This window comes from Aegilops tauschii, chromosome 7 (assembly GCF_002575655.3).
Source record: "Aegilops tauschii subsp. strangulata cultivar AL8/78 chromosome 7, Aet v6.0, whole genome shotgun sequence".
Classification (NCBI taxonomy): domain Eukaryota; kingdom Viridiplantae; phylum Streptophyta; class Magnoliopsida; order Poales; family Poaceae; genus Aegilops; species Aegilops tauschii.
The window spans coordinates 376,362,970-376,374,423 of NC_053041.3; positions in this window are offsets into that span (position 1 = coordinate 376,362,970).

An 11,454-nucleotide genomic window follows, 5' to 3' on the forward strand; every position below is an offset into this window, starting at 1 on the left:
TAATTAATCGATAATACCCGGTATTACCCGATATTCACCGAAACCCTTCCGGTGACCCCGAAACGCTTCCGGAACCTCTCGGAACTATTCCGGATATTAATGAAACTATTTCATAAATATATTCTCATCACTCCAGTTCCACTAACACTCAGCAGATCATGATTACCTTAATCTTGTGACCCCGTAGGTTCGGTAAAGCATAGACATGAACGAAACTCCTTCGTTCAATGACCGATAGCGGAACCGTGGACATCCATATTGGTCCCTATGATAACACGAATGATATTCGAGTGAACCTTTGGTTATCATGTGACGTTCCCTTCGCTTCGCGACACTTTACAAAACCCAATGTGCATCGGTATCCTCCTAGGTCATTACCATGCCCACTATACCGTTGCTCCCGTTACCGGTTTTGTTCTTCTTTCTCGTTGGTGTGTTACGACATCCCCGTGACGTAGTCACCTATGTTTGGCCAGACGATGATGGATGCCATCACACCAAGAGGGCCCTAAGAATATATCTCCATCGTCGGAGGAGCAAATCCCACTCTCGAGCTGTTCGTTCACTTGTCAAACTTTCTGGTGAACCTGAAAGTTGTCGTTATGATCACCTTATTACAGATGACGTTTGAGCAACCCTAAAGTCCACTGTCTGGTAAGAAGTAACCGAGACACTCTCATGGTCTGAGGAACAAAAGTACACATGCTAACACTCCGTGCTATAACAGATGATTTCAAACGATATGATCACAAAGTATAACATACAAGATTGCGTCGATTCAATATGATTGTTCTTCTAACGTCATACTCTCAATGTTGTTTTACGACTATCGTTGCACCTAACGATATCTTAAGATCCGAAAAACGTGATCACCAACAACACTTGAGCCAGTCCTAGAGGCTGGACCGGGAACCTATAGTTTGACCGTTTATCATTCCACACGTGCATATGAGTTTTCCAGTGAACCACATATTCCAGGATCATAGCAGTTATAGCATGAAATATAAACTCTTAATTATGAATAATGGAAATATAATAATACAATATTATTGCCTCTAGGGCATATTTCCAACACCCCTGGCCATGCCACCTAGGATTGTTGGGCCCTTGTGACTCCTCTTAACGTCTCCTGAAGCTTCTAGGGTCATTGGTCAGGAAAAAACCATCAAAATGGCATCATGTTTGGACCTTTCTAGATATGGATTTTCTGCGAAACCAAAAACAAGCAAAAACATGAACTGGCACTAAGCACTAAATTAATAAGTTAGTCCATAAAAACAATATAAAAGTGCACCAAAACATATATAATTGATGTTAATATAGCTTGAATACTTCATAAATTATAGATACATTGGAGATGTATCACATGCTGGCCCAACCCTAATTGAACGGAACTGGCACCAGCAAGGTGGCCGGCTCACGAGGGCTTCGCCCACATGCTGGCCCCACGCGGCCACCGATGAATGCAAGCCCAAACCGAGCCCCACGCATGAGCCGACGCTGGGACCGGGACCCGGCTCGCGCGCCTGTCGTGATCGGACCAGCCTGGTGAGGGGTGAGGACGCCGCCAAGAGGGCCCAGCTAGGCCATCACGCTTTCATGGGTACGGGGTGACGAAGGATGCCCAATGACGGTGGCCCCGAGCGCGCTGGGTTGCCCACTCGTCATGGATCACCCAGCCGGATCGCTAGTAGAGAAAGGCCGCTCAAGGGCCCGCCCGAAGTCTCCCAATGACTGTGACCCTGGGCACGCTGGATGGTCCACCCGTCATTGTCCGGGCAGGCGGGTGAGTCCAGATGCTCGGGCACGGGAGGGGCGCAGCGGACACTCACTACTACAGGATGCTGCTAACGCGACACTACGATCAGAGACCCTTCGACGAAACTGTGTGCGATGCAGTAATCGCAAACGGTGGTGTAAAATAAACGTCAAAAAAGGTGCAAACCGTTTGTGATGGCGGGCACATCAAACACGGTTCAGATTTTAGTTGCGTGTGCGATGCTGAGCATACGGTTGATCCAAACGAACTGTTTGTGATTAGATAGAACAACAGAAAAGAGCAGCCATATCAATGTGTGTGCGATATACGGCATACAGTTTGCTCCGATGAACTGTTTGCGATGATCGAGGTGAACACAAATGATTCGGTGTAACAAGATGTGTGTGATACCCGGCAAACAGGTCGGTAATCAGAATTGTGTGCGATCATTATAGACAGCCCATACGGTCTTTTTTTGTGAATTGTGTGCTTGTCAGGGTACACAGTTCAACAAACCAACCTGTGGGCGATAATGTAGAAGATATCTGTCGAATACTTATTACTAACTGTCTGCGATGACATTGACAGAATAAACAGAGATAACAAATTAATATGAGCGAACGGAAACAAAGATATGTATAGTCTGCTTAATTTAGTCCTTCTTCTTGCTCTTCTTGTTGTTGTTGGATGGCCCCGCGACATCGTCTTGGCGAGGACGCTTCTTGCCGCTGGCGGTTGGCTTTTCATCGCCGCCGCTGTTGTCATCGTCGTCCTCCTACTTGTTCGACCATTCCTCCTCCTCATCGTCGTTGTCCTCTTCTCTGTCCTCCAACGGCTCCTCGTCCGTCTGGTTGTCGTCTGACGACTTCAGAGGCCGCATCCCTTCCATGATCCGGATATAATTGAGGTCTGGGCTCGACGCCGGACTCATGGAAGACGAGCGGGATGATTCCGATGTTGACCTATTATCGGGCGCCAGACTGCTGGCGGAACTGTCGTCCTTGCTGTCGCTCGACATGGCTGCAGAGTGTGTGCCATTGTGTAGCGCGGCCTGCCGGGGACGATGAAGATGGTGGGCACTTAAGCGGGGTATGCAGAGAAGAGGAAATGCCAATTTAAGCGGGGGTTGACGTATTAGCTAACCGCTGATATAATCAACCGCAATTATTTGTACCCAGTCGCTCCAAATTCCAGGGTTGCGCAGGACTCCTATTGGCTGGTTTATTTTTTCAGGACAAAAATAAGGAACGAGTTTCGGGATTATGCACCGGTACCGGTACGAACGGGGTAGGACAGTTGGCAAGTAATACATTGAGCTCTTCTTATTGATAAAGCCAGTAATAATCAAACTACAAAGGAAAAGAAAAAAAGACAAAGGAAAATATCTGCACGAATCTTCGCGTAACATCAATGGCATAGGACATAGATGTGCATTACTTAGAGCACATCTAGATGTGCTTTAGCAATACTGTCAAACAAAACCCCTAATTATCATTGGAATAATGCGACAATAAGAACTACACATGCTAGTTCCTTCTTGTCTCTTACTTTCATCTGTTGCCTATGATTGATTCTTTCTTGCTTCATCGTACTGATTGTACATTCCAGATCAGCCAGTTTCTTCTTCAGCATTACGTTATCTTCTGCGATCTTGGTGATAACACTTTGAGCCCTGCCATGCCATTCTTCATCCAGACAGTTAACAAAGGCACAAGCCTCATATCCCTACCAATGTTAAATAGTATTCAGGATGAGCGGTGGCATTAACTGAAGTAAAATGATGAACTTAGCAATAACCTCTAAGGGGCAACTGAGAAACCTCCTGCCAATGTCGAATCCCTCCGTACATACACGTCAAGAAGGAGTGTGCCCGTGCACACAACTCAGCTTTTGGTACTTCTCGGTGGCGCAAAACTCGGAGTCGAACTCGTGTTGCGGGAGTCTGGAGTCATGCTCCGGATCCGGCGGCAGATCGCTTTCCTGGGGGGAGGGGGTGTCATTCAGGACAGATTCAGCAAGGAGCTATACTTTGGACATGCTAAAAAAGATCGGGATAGATTGGAACTTGACACGATGATTCGGATCCATAATACACCTGCCTTCTGATGACCTTAGGCAAGTGCTCGGTGGTGACTGCCGTCGTGGTGGCGATACGACCAGGAGCAGTCGCACCGAAACCATCAGCACCACTCATCCGCATTCCCCCAATGTCAGCGCCACGCGAGGGAAATTGGAGGCTACGTAGGGATTTGGGGGAAATGGGGAAACTGTGGGGATAAGCTAATGGTCGGGAACTACTTATGGCACTATATGTTGTATACGGTGGTGGCGTCATAGGAGGTCAATCATCGGTCTGCGACAAGAGATAGGAGGAGCTCAACCATCAAGGTCAGCAGCAGCGTGATTCAAGCACATCCATCGCGGTCGATGGCGGGATAGTGGAGGTCGAACTTCAGGCGGCAGCCGCACTAAGCTTTGCTCCTCGACCCTGCTATCTCGTTGTGCTGCCGCATCACGCTTCTCTGTCTGCTGGGTGGAGGTCGCTGCGCGGCTAATTAATTAAGGTATTCTTTTCGTGAGTGGCTTAATTAAGGTATTCAATTCCTAAGGGTAGTGTTGTACTAGTTCTCTGCGTCTAAATTGACTGGCCATTAATTTTTGTCATTGCACGTCTGGATAACAACATGGAGCACCCTAAGTAATTATGAAAATAAAACCTTGTGATTTATGCACGCATCTTTGGGCAGGAGTTAATCCGTGTATTAATGTTGTTGTTTTGTTTTTAATTACCATTCGTGTGGTGCAGATGGAACGATCTCGATGGATGAAGAATCGGAAAACCGCAGATTTTATCAGTGGCGTGACAGAGTTCATGAATTTGGCTGAAAGTACAAAGAGGAGAATTGGTGATGCGGATTACATCCTATGTCCATGTATTGATTGTGCCAATACAGAGTCACATGAAGTTGCAGATGTCCAGTTGCACTGAGTCTCTAGGGGAGTCATGGATGGATATACACGTTGGACCAGACACGATGAAGAGGAGGTCATGGATGAAGATACCCAGGGTAGCGAGATGCCAAACCCCGATCAGTGTCACATGGATGTTGAATCTAACATCAGGGCAGAGGCATCAAACTACCAATGGAACACCGGAAAGCCGAAACGCCCACTGGAAAACCAAGACATCGACGCAGATGACGACGATCTTGATATGCCAGATTTTGCTGCTATGATTGCAGATTTCGAGGGCCCAAAAAGGATATGATTGGGTACAAGGATCTGCCAACCATTGATGCAGACTCCAAGAAAGAATTGTATCCAGGTTGCAAAAAGAAATATTCCAAGTTGAGTGCCACCCTGGCGCTTCTCGGATTTAAAGCAACAAACGGTCTATCAAACAAGGGCTTCACACAGATGTTAGGTCTTTTCAAAGAAATTCTTCCGGAAGATAATGTGCTCCCTAGAAGCACGAATGAAGCAAAGAAAATTGTTTGCCCATTGGAACTTGAAGTACAGAAGATACACGCTTGTGTGAATGATTGTATATTGTACCATGGTGAGTACAAAGATTTGCGTGCATGTCCCACATGCAAGCATGCATGATACAAGCGCAGGAGAGCAAAGGACAAGTACAAATTGGACGACGAGATCAAGACAAGAATCCCGTTCAAGGTTGTTTGGTACTTGCCTTTAATTCCAAGGTTGAGGCGTTTGTTTGCAAACCCTAGAGAGGCAAAGAGGTTGCGGTGGCATCATGATGAGCGGATTGCGGATAAGTTTATGAGGCACCCGAAAGATGTGGCTTAGTGGGAATTAATCGACAACAAGTTTGTAGACTTTTCCAAGGATCCTAGAAGTATAAGGCTCGGGGAGTGTATTGACGGGATGAATCCTTTTAGCGATATGAGCACCAATCACAGCACATAGCCAGTGCTTCTGTGCACATATAACCTAGCTCCTTGGCTGTGTATGAAGAAAAAATACATTATGATGTCAATGATTATCCAAGGCCCGAAGCAACCTAGAAATGACATCGACATTTACTTTCATCTACTCGTAGAAGAACTGCTAACAGTGTGGATAGATGCACCTGCTGTAAAATTTTATGATGCTTACAGAAAGGAGATTTTCGATCTACATGCGATGCTGCTGCACACCATTCAAGATATGCCGGCATTAGGCAACACATCGGGGCAGAAAACAAAGTTAAATGTAGGGTGTGTCACATGCATGGATAGGACAGCTAGCAGAAGACTTCCCAACTCGCACAAAACCTTGTATTTGCGTCATCGTAGGTTCTTACAGAAAAATCACCCATACCGAAAGATGAAAGCTGAATTTGATGGTACGGCAGAGGCAGGTGTGAGCCCAAGACCCTATGAAGGGGAGGTGGTCCACAACATGGCTAAAAAATTAATGTTGTGCTTGGCAAGAACCACCCTTTGACGGTGAAACAAACACCCAAGGGTCAAGCTTTTAAGAAGAAATCAATGTTCTAGAAATTACCTTACTGGGAGATTCTACATGTACGTCACTGCATCGATGCCATGCACGTAGAGAAGAACGTATGTGAAAGCATACTTGGTACTCTGCTCAAGATTAAAGGTAAAATAAAGGATGGTGACGATTCACGTCTCGATATGCTTGCTAATCAATCAAAACGCAAGAGTGAAGCAGAAGATGATGACAAATTCATCAAAGCTCGCCAGAGTTACAATTTCAGTATAAAAGAAGCAATACAGTTCTTCACCTATTTGTTGTTAGTTAAGACACCCTCTTCCTACTGCGCAAACATCAGAAGTCTCGTGGATGTGAGCTCGGGTAAAATGAAGTTGGGACACATGAAGTCACATGTTTGCCACGTTATGTTTACACAAATCCTCCCGGTTGCCATCGGGAATCTGATGCACAAAGATATAAGAAACACACTCATTGACCTCTGTGATTTCTTCAACCAACTATGGCAGAAAGTTGTAGATCCTGAAGAGTTGGATCATATGCAAGATGATATTGCAAGAATATTGTCCAACCTAGAGATGTTTTTCCCATCGTCATTCTTTGATGTCATGGTCCATCTCACTGTGCACCTTTTCGATGAGATAAAGTATTGTGGTCTTGTGTTTCTTCGCAACATGTATCCCTTCGAGCGGTTCATGGGAATACTGAAGCGCTTTTGTCGGAACCGAAACCATCCAGAGGCAAGCATCCTACAAGGTTATACCGCGCAGGAGGTGGTTGAGTTTTGCACCGAATACATGAAACAAAGACCTATAGGTTTGCCCCTCTCTCGCCACGAGGGAAGGCTGAAAGGGCCGGTCCTTGCTGGCACGCAAATGGCTGCACCCGGAGAATTGGCAGAGAAAGCCCATTTGATGGTACTGCTTAACAACCCAGTTCTCAGCGCTTATGCCGAAGAACACTTGGCAGAGATACGCAAAAGCTTCTTACCAATGGTGCCTTCATCAGATGTGGAGATGAAGGAGCACACTAAGAACTACGCTGAATGGCTGAAGAATTGTTTGGCACAAGGATCCATCGATGACATTGCTACGTGGTTGGCACAAAATCCATCACCTACGGTGTTGACGTACCAAGCATATGACATAAATGGATACAAGTTCTACACTGAGGAACGTGATCAGAAGACCTCATATCAGAACAGCTCTATTCGAATAGAATGCATGACTGTAAATGAAACTGATAAAAGGGTATACTATGGAACCATCAAAGAGATTTGGGAGCTTGACTATGTGAAAGTTAAGGTGGCATTATTCAGGTGTGCATGGATCCCTCTTGGTCATGTAATGATTGATGAGTACAGGAAGACCTATGTTAACAGGACAACGATGGCATATCACACGGACCCATTCATTCTTGCGAGCGATGCTACACAGATTTTCTTTTTGGAAGACCCCTTGCATAAGAACTGCCATGTAGTGATGCATGGGAAGAGAAGGGTACTGGGTGTCGACGACGTTGCCGATGAGGACGAGTACGATGAATTTGATGAGTTGCCAGCCAAGGGATCACGCACCGGTGTAACAGAGAACGTAAAATCATCAGAAAACCCAAGTTCATTCGAGGTCAACGTAATGATCCCAATTCCCCCATGTACATGGCAATTAAGCCGTAAGACTAGTCTTTATGCCTACCCTGCAACTTAATTCGTTCAATTTAGAACTGTCGCGTGTACTGTATTTGTGAGTTATGCCCGGTTTTCTGTTGATGTAAGAACCGTTAATATGTTGAACTTGATATGCTGTCAGCTCAGGCAATGAATATGAACTGTGTTTTGTTATTATTATTATTATATCATAGAGGTAGCACACTCAATTGATCTCACTACAGTATGTCTGAACAAAAATATGCAATCTGGTTTGCGAATAGCACACAGTTCGTTGATGAAAGCCGTGCGCTGACCAAACACCGCCCACGATCTGAGTCGTGCTTTCTGATTGGCCAGAATCCAAACCCCACGGATCGTACGTCTGCACCGTTGGATGCTCCCAGATCGAACAGCGATCCTCATCCCTTTCGACGGCACATGTAGTTCTGATTGTAATTTTATTTTTATGCACAAAATGCACGTTAATCTCAAAAGATGTCTTAAATATAGTTAATGATACCTGAAATGCGCCAGAAAACCAAACCCGTGGTATAATGGTGATTGCGTACCGTGGAAATTTTTATGAGGCCAAACGATGAAGTCACCGGCCACAGGAGTTTGAATTGACATGTCTCCTTTTGGAAATCATGATCCTTCATGTGAGATGCTCCGGTTGGGAAGGAGCGGTATCAAAACTTGTGCCAAACTTTACCAATTTTTTTCCACGGGGTCGTGAGAGCACGCCACGGGCACACATTGATTTTGATGATGTCCGAACTCCATCTGAATTTCTTGTAATTAAAATACCAACCAGGCCTATGCCAGTGGCCGCACCTCGCGACCGAAATGTTTGAAACTTCTCCCCGCTTCTCGAGCAAACGGATGAAAACTCACAAAGCGACGCACAAATGATCTGTACACCTTCTTTGCTAGACTGATAGTAAGGGGGTACATAGCTAGTATCATGCATGCCAACTAGGCAATTTTGATGAGTTGTCATAGAATTAAATGAAGAAAGAGAGGGTTAAGTATCATATCATGAAACTGTATCATAACAAATGCTATGCTACTATGTGTCATGCATGACAATAAATAAAGTACTACATGATACTACTCTATGACTATGCATTAGAGCAAGTACAATAGAGTGACATAAGCAGGCTATAAGGAATAGAATAATATATGTGTGCTTATTAGTTGGAGAAAGAGAACTGGAGAGAGAAGAAGAAGCGGGCTCTTGGTTAGTATAGCCAGCTGCAACACGAGACCCAAGACACTTTGTGAGAATGTAAGGTGGGCCAACTATTGATAAACTAGTACATATTTAAAACTTATTATTGTACATTCCGGCTAAGAGGTTGGTTGTATATGACATGGCGACTTCTTATAGCCGACCGTTGGCTGTATTACTAACCATGCTCTTAGAGCAACTCTAGCAGACCCTGCAAAACACGCAGACCCGCAAAATTCTGGCGAGTATGCGGGCTCGGCCCAATTTTCCGGCCAGAATAGAGCCCGCATACTCGCCCGGCCCATAAATGTTTTTGCAGCGGCCCGCAAACCGCACGCCCCGACCGCTATATCCACGGTTCCGCGGCTCATTTGCGGGTCGAAATCCTATACCCCGCCGCCGCCGAGCCATGCGATTCCCCACCCCCTTCTCCACATTTCTCGCCGCCGACGACCACCTCCCCGGCTCCAGCCGCCATGTGGGGCCGCATGTGGAGCTCCAGACGTGGCTCCGGCAGCAGATCCGGCGGCGGAAGCGACCCGAAGCATGAGCGGCATGTCTGGTCGGACGGCGCGAGGAAGCGCGGGGCCCGAAAGTGGACCAACCGCGGCCTGTCGCCGCCGGCGAGCTTCGGCGTCCGCGAGACGGAGGAGTACGACCGCCGGCGCACGTCCTTCTCCGCGGCGAGATCTTCGTACGCCAGGAGCTCCTCCTCTTTCGGCGCGGGCCTTCTCCCCGTGAAGAGGGAGTGGTCGGAGGACGAGGAGGAGCCGGAGGAGCCGGACGAGTTCGACTTTGTCCCCGTCAAGGAGGAGCCCGAGGAGCCCGCTCCGCTCGGCCGTCGCGGAGTCGTCGGGCCGGAAGACTACGTCGTCGACGTCGACGCCGTTGCGGCCGCCATCGCTGAGCGGAGCGTGCATGAGGAGGCGGAGCGCCGGCGCCACGCCGAGGAGCTCGAAGCCATCCAGTGGCGGGAGGCGGTCGTCGCCAACCTCGCCGCCAAGGAGAAGGACGAGGAGTAGCGCCGCATCCGCGAGGAGCAGAGGGCCAAGTACATCGACCTCTGCAGCTCCGGCGAGGAGGATTGAGCGTCCTTCTCCTCCACGGCGTCGTCCACGGCCGCGACCTCGCCGCCGTCAGATCCCCACCCCACTAGTACTAGTATTAACATAGTATGTAGTATGAACTATGTTTGTAGTGTTTGATCATGTAAAATCTATGTAGTATGTGATGAACTACTCGTGTCAACGAGGTACAATTTCTCCCATGAAACTGTTTTTTCTAATTATGCAGTTTTAGATATGGTTTCTGTTCGGCCGCGCTAGTTTTCGACCCGCAAATGAGATCTTCAAGAAACTGCAAACGCGTTTTGCGGGTCGAGTTTTTGCGGGGTCTGCTAGAGTTGCTCTTAGTGAGGTAGCTAGTATATCATAAACTAGCTAGTATCATACTCCCTCCTTTCCGGTTTATAGGGCTCAGTTCAAAAATCTCACCAACCAAGGTAGATGGTGAGTGGTGGAATACTTTTTGTAGTTTGCAAAAACACCCAATTAATGCTTTTGTTTTCCTTCAAAAATTATGTTTACCAATGTATTAATTGCAATACATGCATGCATAAAATACATGCATTGATCAATTTTCTCTTAATACTAGCATGCACTGATTTAATGCACCTTCGAATCTAAACATGTGATGGGGAACAACCAAATTGAGCCTTATAAAATGGAAAAAACTAAAATTTTGAGATAAGCCTATAAACCGGAAAGGAGGGAGTATATATGCATGATACTAGTATATGATCGGTAATACCTCTCTGTAATGCGCGCATGCATAGTATCATAAGTTAGTATCTTAGGTTGCCTTATTAATTGGCATGCATGACACAAAGTAATACAACATTTAATATGATACCACACCTTCTCTTTCCTCATTTAACTGTGTGCCACATCATCCAAAAAGTCTAGTTGACATGCATGATACCGCTTGATACTCCCATATTACGACCAGCCTTAGGGTAGCCATAGTGGGGTATCATAGCCGGTATCATGCAGTCGGGAATAGAAAATATGATGATGTGGCAAAGAAGCAGTAACATAGGTAGATACCGTAACATATATAATAAATGATATACTACTTTGTGTCATGCATGGCCATAAATACGGCGATCTATGATATATACTACTCTATGATACTATATATGCACTATGAAGGTACGTACGTAGTATCATACACTAGTATGATATGCATAATACTATATATAGTATATGATACTCCCCACTATATAAGGCTGGCCATAGTGGTGGTATCATAGCCGACGATATCATGCACTCGGAAATAGCAAGTATGCTGATGTGG